At 38.7% G+C, this 15,132-nt stretch overlaps 1 pseudogene; it reads left to right on the top strand.

Moving 5' to 3' along the window:
• The first annotated feature begins 452 nt into the window (after positions 1-452).
• Positions 453-1,001, top strand: LOC110312646 (annotated as a pseudogene).
• Positions 1,002-15,132: the final 14,131 nt, after the last annotated feature.

Raw genomic sequence — 15,132 nt, 5'->3', positions numbered from 1 at the left:
GTACAGTGTGGGAGATATTTACAGCATTATTCTGTTTTCTCTTTGGACTGGGTAACCTTGACAAGTAGCCATTGCATTCTTATTTTAGACGAGTCTTCTCCATTTAATAATGAAAAGCCATCTAGCAGTTGGAATGCTTTCTTGTCAATAAAAATGACAACAGGTCTTTTTGATTGTTTGTTTTGCTTTTGTGTCTTGTGCTTTACTAACTAGTGATTTGAAGACAGACATCACACACCTTGCAGCATTGGCATGATCTTTAATTTTCACGATGATGGTTGGTAAGGAAGAATATTGTACAAGAAGGCCAGGAGAGAATGAAATCTGAAACTTATAATTTGCAGAAATAAAATCAATTTGTAATACAATCACCCCACAATTGTGCTTTGACATAGTATTTAGTATGATATAAGTATAACTTAGTAGATGTAACAATAAGATGTATTTAAAAGATGAATATTTGGCTTTGCATATGCCACTGTCACTTTTTGTTACTTGCTGTAGCCCTGGTCAACCCTACCATATTCTATAACATCAGGGCTGAGGAGGAGCCCGTGGACCGCATCTTCTTTGAGCTGTTTGCAGACAAAGTTCCAAAGACAGCAGAAAACTTTTGTGCTCTGAACACTGGAGAGACAGGATTTGGCTATAAGGGTTCCTCCTTGCACAGAATTATTCCAGAATTCATGTGCTAGGGTGGTGATTTCACACACCATAATAGCACTGGCATCAGGTCCAACTAAAGAAAGAAATTTGAGGATGAGAACTTCATCCTGAAGCATACAGGTCCTGGCATCTTGTCCATGCCAAATGCTGGACCAAACAAAAATGGTTCCTAGTTTTTTATCTGCACTGCCAAGAATGAATGGCTGGATGGCAAGCATGTGGTCTTTGGGAAGGTAAAAGAAGGTATGAACATTGTGGAAACCATGGAGTGTTTCGGGTCCAGGGATGGCAAGACCAGCAAGAAGATCACCATTTCCGACTGTGAACAACTCTAATTTCTTTTGACTTGTGGGCATTTTACCCATCAAACCATACCTTCTGTAGCTCAGGAGAGCACTTCTACCCCAAACTACTCACGATACCCTGCAATCTCTGCTCTCACTGAAGTTCTTTGTGTTCCATATTTTCCTCATTACCCTTCAATTCTAGCTGGATTGTAAAGTTAGGTTTATGATTATGAATAAAAACTAAATAAGAAAAAAGATGAATATTTAATTTTGACCTTTTGTATGAATAAAAGATTATGTAAGGTATTTAAATTTTATAAATTGTACCCACTATAATCTCCTCACCATCCTCCCTTAGCATCAGTGAACATGGCACTTGAATCTCCATTTGTCCTGTATGTGAATAATCTATAAATCTCAAGATCTACAAACAGTAAATGTCCCTATCTTGATCATGATTCAGTTTTTATAACTCATATTCATTTGACTGCATGTGTACCCCATCTATCAATAGCCTAGGAAGCTCTGCCTTTCACCATCATCACACATTCTTTACCCGTATTGTCCTTCACTGTTCTCAAGTAACACTGTGTTTTGCTAGGACAACTACCAACTCAATGCACTAAATACCCATGCTTTTGATTAGCAAGTGTGAACCTACTGAGTGCTCAGTGGATTCAATGAATGCTAGATTTGCAAAACACAAAGGAGCACTCTTTCTAGTAACAACAATATTTTTTCTGAAAAATATGAAAAGATGATGCAGAAAAGGAAGAAGAAATATAAGAAACAGAGAACTATCAGATTTTATTCCGTATATATTTTTTAAAGCATCATGAAAACACCTGTCTTTGGTAGATGGCCATATGTTGACAATGGATATTGGTGCCTAAATTTGGAAAGATTGATACTTCACTCTTAAAATACCATCTGCATAAAGGTTTTCTATGTAGTGACATGTTATATCTTGTGCAGTAATAGTCAATCCTGAAAAAAGAGATTGTTTTCCTTCTCCTGAGCTGAACTGTGAGTATTTTGTTTGGTAGGCTGCTGAAGCCACAAAAGTGTATTCCTCTTAGTGGGTTCTATTAATGGAATTTGAATCTCTGAGCAAGACAATGATAAAATTCAACCTTAGTGAACAGATCATAGAATACAAGATTGAGATTGAGTAGAGGCTGTACCAAAGCTTTGTTATCTTTGATCATGAAAGGCCATGATTAAGTAAACCTCAGCCATCATGAGGCAGACAGCTTCAACAATCCTCTTGTTTTCAGTCCACTTGCTGTTACTAGGAAATTCCATTTCCAAGAGTCATAGGTCTAACTTTGTATTTTCAGAACACTTGGATCTTAGGATCATTTTTTCTATCTTCAAATGAGAAATAACATAAAATCTACTTTTAGATCCTTACTCTTTTAAAAGTAAAAAAAGTATGTAAAGTAACTGTTTTTTTCCCAAACACAAATCTACCATTTTATTGAACAGAAACCTATCTATTAAGATCAGAATTAGATTCAAGAACTACAAAACAAGGAAAGCTATACTTAGAACATGTATAAAAATGCCTCAAATAACAGAACTGGCTCTGGTTAACCAGAAATGATAGGATGCTTTCAGGCAACAGCGAATATTCATTCTATTGAAATCATATACAAAATCCCAGAGGCTCCATAGATAACTGGCAGGAAAGTGAACTAAGAAAGCATAAAATCAAACCATAAAGGTTCTTTCCCCTCCTTTCCTTACACACTCACTCTTCCACGTGTTTCGAAAGCTTTTACATGCATGCAATCTGACCCCCAATTTCTTGTTGATTTGTTTACATTTATCTCCTGCTAGAAGGTTATCCATAAGGTTTTGTGTTCATAAAATACCTTCTGAGAATATGAAAGAAAATGAAAACCTGGCAGAACAGTTGACATAGAAAATTCAAGGGAAGAGAAGAAGACAAAGGAAGAGAAGAAACATTGTTTTCTTTAAAATTACAAATATGCAACATCTTTGTAAAGACAGAGCCTATTACAAAAAAAACAAAACAACAACAAAAACCCTCAACCTATCAAAATGCTGTGTTGTGAAGCCCAGTCCCAATGAATATATCTACATAACAATCCCTACACCTAAGACTCAAGGAACAATTGTGGAAAGGGCACAGAAAGATTGTAAGAGCTCCCAAATCAGAGAGTTTGCTGTGAGAGTATGTCAAAGTTTCCATCAATAATGTCTCCAATTTGATTCCCTCATACTGAATGAGAGAACAAAACAATGGGCATGGTAGTGTGGACGGCATGATTCCAAGGGCCTCAACCTTACACAAAACACTACAGTGAAGCTGAGTGTAGGGGAAATCATTTTCCCCAGGGAAGAAACCAGGGGCTGATTACCAAATGCCAATAGGTCAGCCCTCAAAAACATTCCAGCAGGAAACATTAGACACAATATAACAGGGTGCATTTATGTATTTAGGAATATATATTGAAGAAAGGGGCCATGAATTTGACAAAGAGCAAGAAGGGACATATTGGAAGACTTAGGGTTAAAGAAATGGGAAGATAATAATTATCTTATAATCTCAAAACATAAAAGAAAGTTTTCTAAATTAAATGTAGGGCAGGTGCTTTGGCTCAGTTGTTAGGGTACTTGCTTATGTGCCTGAAGCCCTGGTTTCGATTCTTAGCACCACATATACTGGGTTTTGTGGCATATAACTCTAATGCCAGGGAGAGAGAGTAAGACCAGAAGTACAGGGTCATCACTGGCTACACACCGAACTTAAAGTCAGCCCAAGCACAAAACTGTGCCACTAACATACAAACCCAAACAAAACAGAAGTCTCTTCTATCTTGCCCATCCTGACTCTACATTCACTCTTTTTTAGTCTTTTCTTAGTTTGCCAGTTTAAGTTAATACCTAATATTTTTCCCTTAATGTCTATGAATATTTGAAGTCTTCCTTAACTGTTCAGATATCTACTTTTCTCTTTCATTCAGGTACATGTGAATGTAGTACACCTTCGCCCTCTACACTACAATGCTAGCCCATTTCCTCATAGCAACTACCCAAATCTAAGCTTCCGAATGTCTCAACACTGTGGCTTTCAGCTGTCTTTCAGTCTAGAACAATTCTCTCACTATTTTCTAAGTGTAAAAGGTTGTTTCATATTTAAACAAGGTTTTAGAATGGTCTCAATCAGAGGACATTTCTTCACATACAATCTGACATATCTGAAGAACAAGCCTCCCCCCATTTTAGGCTTAAAAGCCATATTATAGTAAAAACAACTAGGTTCATTGCTAGTTATAATTCAACCTCTGTTTCTCAAGGGTTGTGCCCACCTGTAAGCTGAACTGAAATCATGTCTTTATTTCAGAAAGTTAATAATCATTTTGCAACCTGTGGTGGTTTGTATATGCTCTTCCCAGGAAGTGGTACTATTAGAAGGTGTGGTCCTGTTGGAGTAGGTGTGTCACTATGTGTGTGCACTAAGACCCTCATCCTAGCTTCCTGAAAGCTGTATACTGCTACCAGTCTTCGGATAAAGATGTAAAACTCTCAGCTCCTCCTGCACCATGCCTGCCTGGATGCTGCCATGTTCCCACCATGATGATGAAGGACTGAACCTCTGACCCTGTAAGACAGCCTCAGTTTAAATGAACTTATAAGAGTTGCCCTGGTCATGGTATCTGGTCATAGCAGTAAACCCTAAGACACAGCCCTACCTTTGTTTCAAAGGGGTTCTTATGGATACCTTACTGTAACTACCCTTCATTATGACCACCTTGCAATCATGTTTTTGTTTCAAGAGATAATAATGACTAATTTGTTATGCTTTATGTTCTGCTCCTGTAAACCCACCTCTTTTGCCAAGTGCCCCATTTGGAACTCCACCTACCAACGCTATAAAAATCTTGTCTTCCTCACATCTCAAAGCTTATCTCTAAAATTCCAACTTAGGACTATCCAGTTCCAGGTGCTCAAGTAGAATAAAGTTCATTTTAATTAGAAAACTGTGAATTTGGTCTTTCTCCTCATAATTTTCACCTCTAGAAATGTATACTGAACATGATATACACATGCTGTAAACATGATGTTTACAGCAACCCTGCAAATATCATACTTTTACCCTTTGCCTAATTAACCTAAAAGTAGAACCAGTCACTCAGGCAGTAATATGGTTTTAGTGCCATCTCTACCACACTGTTCTTTTACCCTGGAGAGTCATAGAAGCAGGTGATACAAATGAATGAATCTTCCCTAAGTAGATTCATTTTTAGGCTCTACATGCCTAAAATCCTAGTGTTCAAGAGACTAAGACAGAAGGATCACACATTTAAGGCCAGTATGCGCTACATATTAAGACCCTTCTAAGCACAGGGGAAGGAAGGTTGCTTTTTAAATAGTGATAATCAAATAACAATTGCATTTTCCAATAAATGCATATATTATTTTGTTCAGATATTCATTATAAATTACTACAGATGATGTGCTGCATAGTTTAACATCAACTTGACACAAGCTAGAGCAGAGATGGGAATATTAACTGAGAAGTGGCTACAAAGGATTGAGCTGTAGGAGAGACTATGGACCATTTTGTTAATTACTTATTGATATGGGATTCCCCCTCAGCTTCTTGTGCTGAATTATGTGAGTAACCAGACTGAACAAATCATAATAAGCAAAGTCAGTAATGGCACTACCTCCAGGTTCCTGCCCTGTTTCAGTTCCTGCCCAGACTTCTTTGAATGATGTCGTATGATGTGGAAGTATAATCCAAATCAACCCTTTCCTCCCCAAGTTACTTTGTGGTGTTTTATCACAATGAGAGTAACAATAACTAAGACATATGGCATGAACTAACCACTAAAATTTATTTTCTCACTGCTTTAGAATCTAAAATTCTGGATAAAAGCATTACCAAGGTCCCTATCTGCCCTAGCAAGCAAACTGGTGTATTTTCTTTCATATCCTCTAAGTAGTCACAGGAAAGTGAGAGATACCATCTATTTAGAAAGCTAACTCTTAATGGATAAGAGCACCACCCTTACAACCTTCTTTGTCTTAACCACTATACAATATAAAGACTCCAGATACATAGTTACACTGGGAGTTAGGACTTCAGCATATAAACTTGCTCAAGTGTTATAATTCATTGCATAAAAGCAAATTTTTGTAATGAGATTTATGAAGATAAAGGCAAATGGTGGAAGTGAAGGAGCAAAAACTTTGGTAGCTCAGTGGTCAGGATGAACACTTTGGAGAAGTGACATTTGAGATACAGTGGGAGAAAAGAGGGGCAAAGAAGCCAGCAAAGACTTTGGAGAACAATCTTCCAAGAGGCAGTAATTACAAATATAAATGCACTCTAACAAACCAACAAATGCTAAAATCCAACATTCCTGGGAAGTGATGAACCAAATCAGGAGATCATGAGACTTGTAAATAGATTCATCATTGGAACATCTGAGTTTTTGAGTTTGTTTCTTTCGAGAACAAGATATTAGGAAAAAGTCTGCAAAATGGCAATTTCTCACTCGCACACTGGAAAATAGTTATCTGGATGCTAGTGGAAGGCAAAGCTGAGAAGTCTAGAGAGGAGACAGATGAGATCACATGTAAGCTTAGATAGTTGTACAGGAACACAGATGGCATGAAGGAATTGATTTGCTATGTATTAAGAAGGCAGGATCAGGAGCCTGATGATCAGTAGGTTTTTGAAGAAGAGACCAACATATTAGTTGTTGCATTGGTTTGGTGTCTACATATCTTGATGGCTCAAAGAAATGTTCATTGGATGAAAAGATTCTGATAGAAAAAAATTAGAAGTAAAAAAATTAAGAATTCACTAATTAAAATGAAAATGACTTTTTAAAATGCAAGCCTAAGTATTGATTCAAAGGTTTGATTTGATTCACGTTTAAAAGAAAGAATGGCCAGAGATGTAAATTTAAGAATGTAACTTGCTGACTCTTCCATGAAGCCAGATTTTTAGATGTAATATGTAAAAATAATCAAGGAGGATTTCAACTCAATACCTGTGAAAGGAAAGAAAAAAGCCACACTGGACAGAGGTGGAGGTTGAACTATAATTCAACAGAAAAGTTTCTATATAGAACAAGCCACCAGAACTCTTTGGAATTAGAAAAGAAAGCATACATCCAAGGCACCTTGTAGGGAACTAAAAAGAGGGCCCTGGGGGAGGGGGGGAGACCCACACCCCGCCAGAGTTTTATCTATTCTCTGGTCTTTCGGGTGTGGAAAAGCTGCCATACACTTTCTATTCATCCCTGGGTGGGCATTAAAGCCTCTGACCCACTCTTCAGAGGGTGGACAAGGGGCACCCCTACCTGGGATCCCCAGATCTACTTTGCTAAAGCCACCAGGGTTATAGGAGAGAGGGATGAGGGAAGAGGTTCCCAACACCTGAGAGTGCAGCGGATCTTGACTGGAGCACAGGAAGGCCTTCTAACAGGAGAGGAGAGGAGAGGAAAGGAGAGGAGAGGAAAGGAGAGAAGGAAAGAAGAGAGAGGAGTGAGAGAAGTGAGAGGTAAGAGAACAAAGAAGTGAGAGAGTGAGGTGGGGGCCTAACAGCCCCTTTAATGATCTTTACTGTTGTTAGGTAACTGGGGAGGAGTTTAGCCTGAAGGTCAGAAGCTTGGACCATTGCCCATGTGACTTCTAGCCATGCTTCTCTTGTGGGGGCTGTGGGGGGCGGTAACTTAGGCAGAAGTCAGAGTTCCAGGAGCATAAGGGAATGCCTACCATGTCATTTAGATGAATTATCACCACTGGGGTTCAGACCTCAGCTCGACTGGAGACCAGAGTGTCTTTGCATAGCCCAGTGCCCCACAGCACATCACTTGGCTTGGCCATGAACTGTTAGATGTGCTATGAAAGAGGTGTGATCTTGGATGTGATCTTGGCTCTTTTATGGTGAGGCAATCACTGAATTTGGCTGACATCCCCAAACCATTTGTGGGACAGCCCTGCCACAGATGACAAAGGCTGCCTTTATTGTTGAGCAGCACATCCCAACCTTCCACACTGTTACCCAGTTGTTATATAGGCCAACCTTCTACACCATTACCCAGTTGTTATATAGGCCAACCTTCTACACCATTACCCAGTTGTTGTGTAGGAAATAAACTAACATCAACTCACATAGTTGCTGAATGAGATTATCTTGGGAAAATAGATAGCTAAGATGAGGATGACAGTATTCAATAACTATTGGCATGCAGAAAAGATTTCCCCAGATCATGCCTGAACTTTAATTACATGCCTGGAATTAAAGATAGAGTCAAAGCCCCAGCTCTTGGGAGGTCCTAGTCCTTTCTAAGTTGATGGTAAGCAAATGTCTTTGTACCATCTGAGGATTCTCTGAGCAGAGATGGATTAGAAGAAAAAAATAAGAAGGCATCTTCTTGATCTTCTTATTATATGCAATTTGAAGAAATTAAAATATCAAAACTTGACTTCTGTGTCTATATTTTGTGTAATAGAAATAATGATCATATCCAAAGAGACAATGGGAGGTCTGGCAAATCCTATTTAAGGTAAAGTGTCAGAATCCTACTCAGTTATGCATCAGCAACTCTACTTTTCTTTCTAATTTTCACTTAGTGAATGAGGGAAGACTTTGTCTAGACAAGGTGCTCCGAGCAATGGTGTCCCTGAGTTGACAATTTTTGGTTTTCCTTTGTATACCTGTGCCTCATTTTATTCCTCTCTTTTGCTTTCCTGAATTTCTAAAAGTAACTGTACTGCTTGGCTTCATGATATGTCATACCAATCAAAAGAAACCAAACCCAGCATTATTTGGAGCCCTTAATGCCACTGTTGTTCCCTCTTTGAAGGTCGGATAGTCAATGATAAGTCTCCTGTGAGCTTTCAGACCATAATCACAGGGGCTAGGTCTGTTGAGCACCTCTTGTCCACAATTAATGGAGTGCTGCAGTGGTCACAACTACAGCTTGGTAGTCAGTTAAAACCCAGGGAGGGCAGACTGGCTGTTGGGGGTTTCAGGGTTATTCCACAAGGTTTAAAACCAATGTCAAAATCAAACCACTAGGAGAATTCCACCCATGCTTGTGGATTCCTACAGTAGCACACATATGATAGAAGATACTTTAAAGTGGAATTTAAGATGCAAAAATGAAACTAAAAAAAGTAGGATTGGGGCTGTATTATTAAAATAAATTTATTATCATGCCTGTTTACAATTTTTTGAATAATATATATGATTCCTGGATTTTAAAAACAAACTATATTTTATTGGGCTTATGTGCAGGTTTTCCTCATTATATCTTCTTAGACAAGTCCATTCTTGACTTTCTATGCTTTCCCTCAAAACTGGGAATTCTGGCTCAAAAATCCCTGAATCACATTAGACTGCCACAATCTTGCTACTTTATTTTTAGCTCCCTGTAGTTACCCCAACTGAACCCCCCACCCTTCTATCCACACCTTGACTCTGACTGATTTCCTAACTGAGTTAGTAAAGAGAAACAGGATGAGTATCATGGCAGAAATTCTAAGTGTCAGCAATATGGAAACCTGATCTCTCTGATCCATGAGCTTTCATAGTGATCAGCAGTCAGGTAAACAGTTCAGACCCTGGCTGGAAAAGCTGCATACAGAAAGGACAGGTCTGAGATGTGGGATCCAGATAGTGATAAAGAAGCCTGCCGCCGGGCGTGGTGGCGCACGCCTTTAATCCCAGCACTCGGGAGGCAGAGGCAGGCGAATTTCTGAGTTCGAGGCCAGCCTGGTCTACAAAGTGAGTTCCAGGACAGCCAGGGCTACACAGAGAAACCCTGTCTCGAAAAACCAAANCGAGGCCAGCCTGGTCTACAAAGTGAGTTCCAGGACAGCCAGGGCTACACAGAGAAACCCTGTCTCGAAAAACCAAAAAAAAAAAAAAAAAAGAAGCCTGCCAGCAGAAAAGCTGTGCCTATAGAAGACACCACCTCCTACTGCTACTTCATATCCACACAAAAGTGAACAGGGAGAGTAAAAGCAACACATGGCAAAAACAACAAGGAAGATAAAACCTCATTTCCAAGCTTGACCACCAGGCAAACAGCTTATCCCCTTCTTTTCATCCATTCTGTCACCAGATATCGTCCTGGGGAAGGTGGGGGTGGGAATATTCTAACCTTGGTTTGTGTCCTGTATTCCTTCACAGACTGTGTTTTGTTAACTATTTTCTCTCAGCTCCATTGAAGTTTCACTGAAGGTGACCCCAAACCCCCTAAAGATTGAACTCAACCTCCTTTCCCCAGGATGCCCTCTTCATAAGCTGCTGATAGACTGCAACCACCATTCCCTTCTTTGCTTTGAACTTTCTGCATGCTTGAATTCTTCTCAGAGCCTGCTGTTTTTCAGGGCATTGAGAACTCCCTTAGGAGTGGCTAATCAATATCTGGTTTAGCATGAGGCCTACTCCATAAGAAGGAACCCATAACCAACACTGCTTGGATATCTAGACACTAGAGAGTGGATAAGCCAAAGACCTAATGTAGAAGTATACACCATTGGTCTAGTGAAAAAAAAAAATCAATTAAATGACTCCTGATTATATTCAGCTATCCTCACTGGAACATGCCTCATGCACTGTTTCATCAGAGAGGCTTCCTCTGGCAGCAGACGGGAGCAAACACAGAGACCCACAGCCAGAGATATATGGAGAAAGAGTCTAAACTGGAGGTCTCCATTGTGTCCCTCCCATTGGTGATAAAGGAATTGGTGACAAAAGAAGGGTGAGAAAATACTGTAGGAGTCACAGGGAATGGAGAACCAGGAGAACCTGGAAAACATGGCCTGCCAAATCAACTAAGCAGGGCTCATATGGGCTCACAGAAACTGAAAGAGCAAGCATGGATCTGCACCAGATCCTCTATGTATGTACTATGTCTGTTAGCTTGGTGGTTTTGTGAGACTCCCAACACACAGGTTGGGAGTCACTTGTTCACTTGTGTAATTTTATCCATTGATTTATGTGACTTTTCAGATGCCCAGGTCACAGTAAAATCCCAATAAGATATTCCAATAAAGGATATTCTTAGTCAAGTCTTGGTTTGTAGTTTTAATGTCCCAGAATTTATATCAGAGAATTGTGAAGCCAGGAGAACCCTAGTGCTGAAGCACTACGGTGAGAGTGAATGTCATGCCTGGTTTTTTGTTTTGTTTTGTTTTTTTGTTTATTTTATTTTGTTTTGTTTTCTAGGCATAAGTTGCTGATGTTTGCATTGTTTGTTTTCTCCAGGTTCTCTAAGAATACCAAAGCTGTGATCTCACCAACAATCAATGAGGACAAACAGTATTAAATGACTTTTAGAATCCATGATTAATAAAGAGACTATATTGCTTGACTTTTTTATCCATTTAAGATTATAATTGGGCACAAGTTTGTGTTCCTTAGTCATCTTAGTTGTCATATTGGAAACAGTGTACTAACGGCTCATGAGTCCACAGTGCTTCTTTTCACAACAATCTTTTATCAAAACACAAGGAACTGGAACCTAACTAAATGCCTACCAACAGGGAAATAAAATAAAATAAAATAAAATCAAATCAAATCAAATCAAATCAAATCAAATCTATATTCACAATGGAATGTTATTCGGCTATAAAAACATCTGGAATTTGTAGAAAAATAAAAAAGACAAAAACTTCATGTTCACTTATATACAGATCTTACCTCATAAGGCATGAGTGTGTGTGTATGTGTTTGTGTGTCTAAATAAATTGGTGTAAATGTGAACAAAGTCCAAACTATTAGAAAGGAGACCAAACGACAGTTAAAAGAGATAATGTGAAAGATAGCCATGCAAAAGGACTGTGACTACAGAAACCACAGTTTGCACCTCAAAGAGGACAAAGACAATGTGTTCTCAAGCGCAAGAGAAACTGTAGTTATTTCCGAACCCGGAACATTCTAAGCTCTTCACAATCATTGAGCCCAGTTAATCTCTCTCATTGAAGGTTTTAGTTTAGAAGTACAGCTTCTTTCTGGACCTTGCCTCCACAGGTCACTTGTGTCATGGAAAAAAACAGATGTGTGTGTCATAGGAGGGTCTGTGGGAGGTGGGGAGGAGAGGGGAAGAAACTCTGCTAGGACACACTTTAGTAATTTTAAACTGTCATAATATCTAATCCCTTGTATGCTATTAAAAATAAACTAAAAATTATTTCTCACAAAATATATCTAAAATCCTAAAATTATACAAGAAACAAATAAAAATATAGTTAATTTTAAGGAAACGCAACTTTCCTTCATTTCTTCAAATGCCTAAACTGAGCCCTTCAAAAGGAAAGCCATTATAAAATGCTTATTCTTAACAGAAATGTTAAGTAATGTTCTACTTGTAAAAGTATCTGTTTTATTAGAAAACCTGAAGAAAAGCAGTTAAAATCTGGATAACATGGAGACTAGTTTGGCCCTTTGTAGGCCCCCATAGAACAATGCTTCTTCTATAGAAGTTGATCCTGGCAAGTATCCACCTCTTTCCCTGGAGGTTGGCATTTTACTGTGACCTTAGCATCTGAAGAGGCACATAAATAAATGGGTATAATTACACAAGTGACCCAGGCCTGTGGTTGACATTATTGTGGGAGAGAAAATGACTACTTATATCAACTGCAGAGATGTTTAATATGGTAATTTGAGCTCTGGGAGCCAGATATTCCTGCCATTGCTAAAGACTGCATTTTGGGGTTCTTACTTAACAACCTAGCTTCTGTCTCATGAAGACTTGATTGGCTGTGAAGAAATAGCTTGTTTTTCTTGGATGAACTCGAGTCATTAAGCCTGAAGGTAAGATAAATGTTTAATGTGTACATTTTAAGTATTATATCCATGAAAGGTATCATGAATAAATATTTCTTTTTTGTGTGTTTGGTTGGTGTTTTGTTTTGTTTTGTTTTGTTTGTTTTTCAAGACAGGGTTTCTCTGTGTAGCCCTGGCTGTCCATAAATATTTCTTTTTGAGTACTGTATTGAAAAATTTGTTTTGTTTCATTTCCTCATACACTTAATCTGAAGGTATGTTATCTGATCCCTTTTTTGAGTGTTAACACTTCTCAAGAACATGGGGATTCTTTAGGTTTTGTCTTCTTCACATGTTTCATGTGTACACACACACACATACACACACAATTACTAAAAGTTTATTCTTTTAAAAATTGACTTACATTTTAATTTATAATTCCAAAATTGGCATGAACAGATAGTCAGCTGTTTCTCAATTATAAGTTCAGAATTTGTCATCTGAATCAGAGGCCTATTTGCTTTTTTCCTTGCTGCAGAGTAAAACTGTCACATACATGATGGAACTTTAAATTTAGAGGTAAACAAGATATTATATGAAGAAGAAAAACATTTTTTTGTATAAATATGTTTTTCTGGTTTCTTGAGAAGGATGTAAATCTCAGAGTGATGTCACTAAGAAAGAATTGTGTGATGAAGCACTTGCATAGCAAGCGCAGTGCTTTGAAAAGCTAGTACCCTGTCCAGATTTCCTTTGATGCTAGGGAACAAAGGTAGCCCCACTGGTAACTGGCCAGGCAGAGGGGACAAAAGCAAGCCCCGCACATCTGAACTGAGCTTGGTGTTCTGACACTGCTCATTATATGCTTTTCAGGGATTTTCAGAAATTCAGTGACTGACAGAGCAGACTTTGGTCTTAATCCTACATCAGAATTATGTTTTACTTAAAATTATTGTTTATTCTGTCTCCTGCCTTTTCCAGGCAAAATAAAGCCTACTCCAATTATTATCAAGTTTTCTTCAGATCTCCTTCCAAAATACCTAAGCCGGCCTTTGTCTGTCTTTCTTTTAAATATAGAGTCTCTTATAAGACTAGAATGTATAAAAAATTACTAAAGGAATAGTTAAAGCAATATAATACATGATCTCCAAAGACATGACTCCTAAATGACTATGTGATTAATGGCAGTGTTTGTTAAAATCCAAGTTCTCTAGGTGGCATGCTAAATTTTGAAAGTCATTCATGGTCTTTCCGATTTTGGAGTGATAAATTAAAATACAATTTAACTTTTAAGAGAATAAATATTTAGTAATTGTATGTGTGCATGTGTGCGTGTGTGTGTGTGTGTGTGTGTGCATGTAACATGTGTACAGGTCAGAGGTACTTGTAGAACTCAGTTTCTCTTTCTACCAAGTAGGTTTAGGGACCAAACTTGGGATATCAGATAGTTTGCTGTTTTAAAAGCAATTTCTCAATCTAATCTACAAACATCTCCCTTTCCTTATAACAAAAAGAACAGTAAAGGAAACAAACCAAACCTTGTCTACCACTTACAGGAAACATATGGGTAAGTTTAGACTCTCATGACTTCATCAATTTTATACTTTCCTTGCTTCAAATTGACAAATCAGAATGACTCCATTGCTCAACAACTGTTATAAAGAGGAAATATTTCTCATTGAAAATAAAATAGAAAATGTGACTTCTAAAGTTTTAACACTGTCTTAATTAAAAGAGAATATGCTGTGATGAAGCACCATGACCAAAAGCAACTCGGGTAGGAAAGGGCTTGTTTTGCTTACACTTCCACATCAGTGTTGTTCATTGAAGGAAGTCATGGCTGGAACTAAATCTGGAGGCAGAAACTGATGCAAAGGCCATGGTGGATTGCTGGCTACTGGCTTGTTCCTAATGGTCCCGAGCTATCGTTCTCGCCAGCAAGAACACACTCGGACAACTGGATTCTTCTGCAGCAAGCTTTATTGCTTCTTAAGGAGGGAAGACCCAGACCCTGGAAAATGGTGCTGCTTATATATCCCTCAGCATGGTGTTTCAGCACCTGATGTGGCATGTCAGCTCCTGATTTGTTGCTCGCTCATCACCTCATTACTACGCCCCGAGATAGGCAGTGACTAGGTGTGAGTTCACTCTTGAACCTGCTTACAAGGCTTGTTTACTAGTTAGGCACAGTGGAAGCCAGCGCCATCTTATAATGGCGATTGCTCACGTCACGGCTCTCCACACCTAATGGCTTTCTCAGCCTGTTTTCTTATAGTACCCAGGACCACCAGTCCAGTGGTGGCACAACACACAATGGATAAGTACTCTATCATCAATAATTAAAAAAATGCACTCAAGCTCTTCCGGTCAGAAAAGCACCGGGGTAGCTAGGGCGCAGGGTCGGCTGAC

The sequence above is a fragment of the Mus caroli genome, chromosome 1, assembly GCF_900094665.2.
Source record: "Mus caroli chromosome 1, CAROLI_EIJ_v1.1, whole genome shotgun sequence".
NCBI lineage: Eukaryota > Metazoa > Chordata > Mammalia > Rodentia > Muridae > Mus > Mus caroli.
The sequence above is the reverse complement of the archived record's forward strand: the minus strand, read 5'-3'. Positions and strand labels throughout refer to the sequence as shown.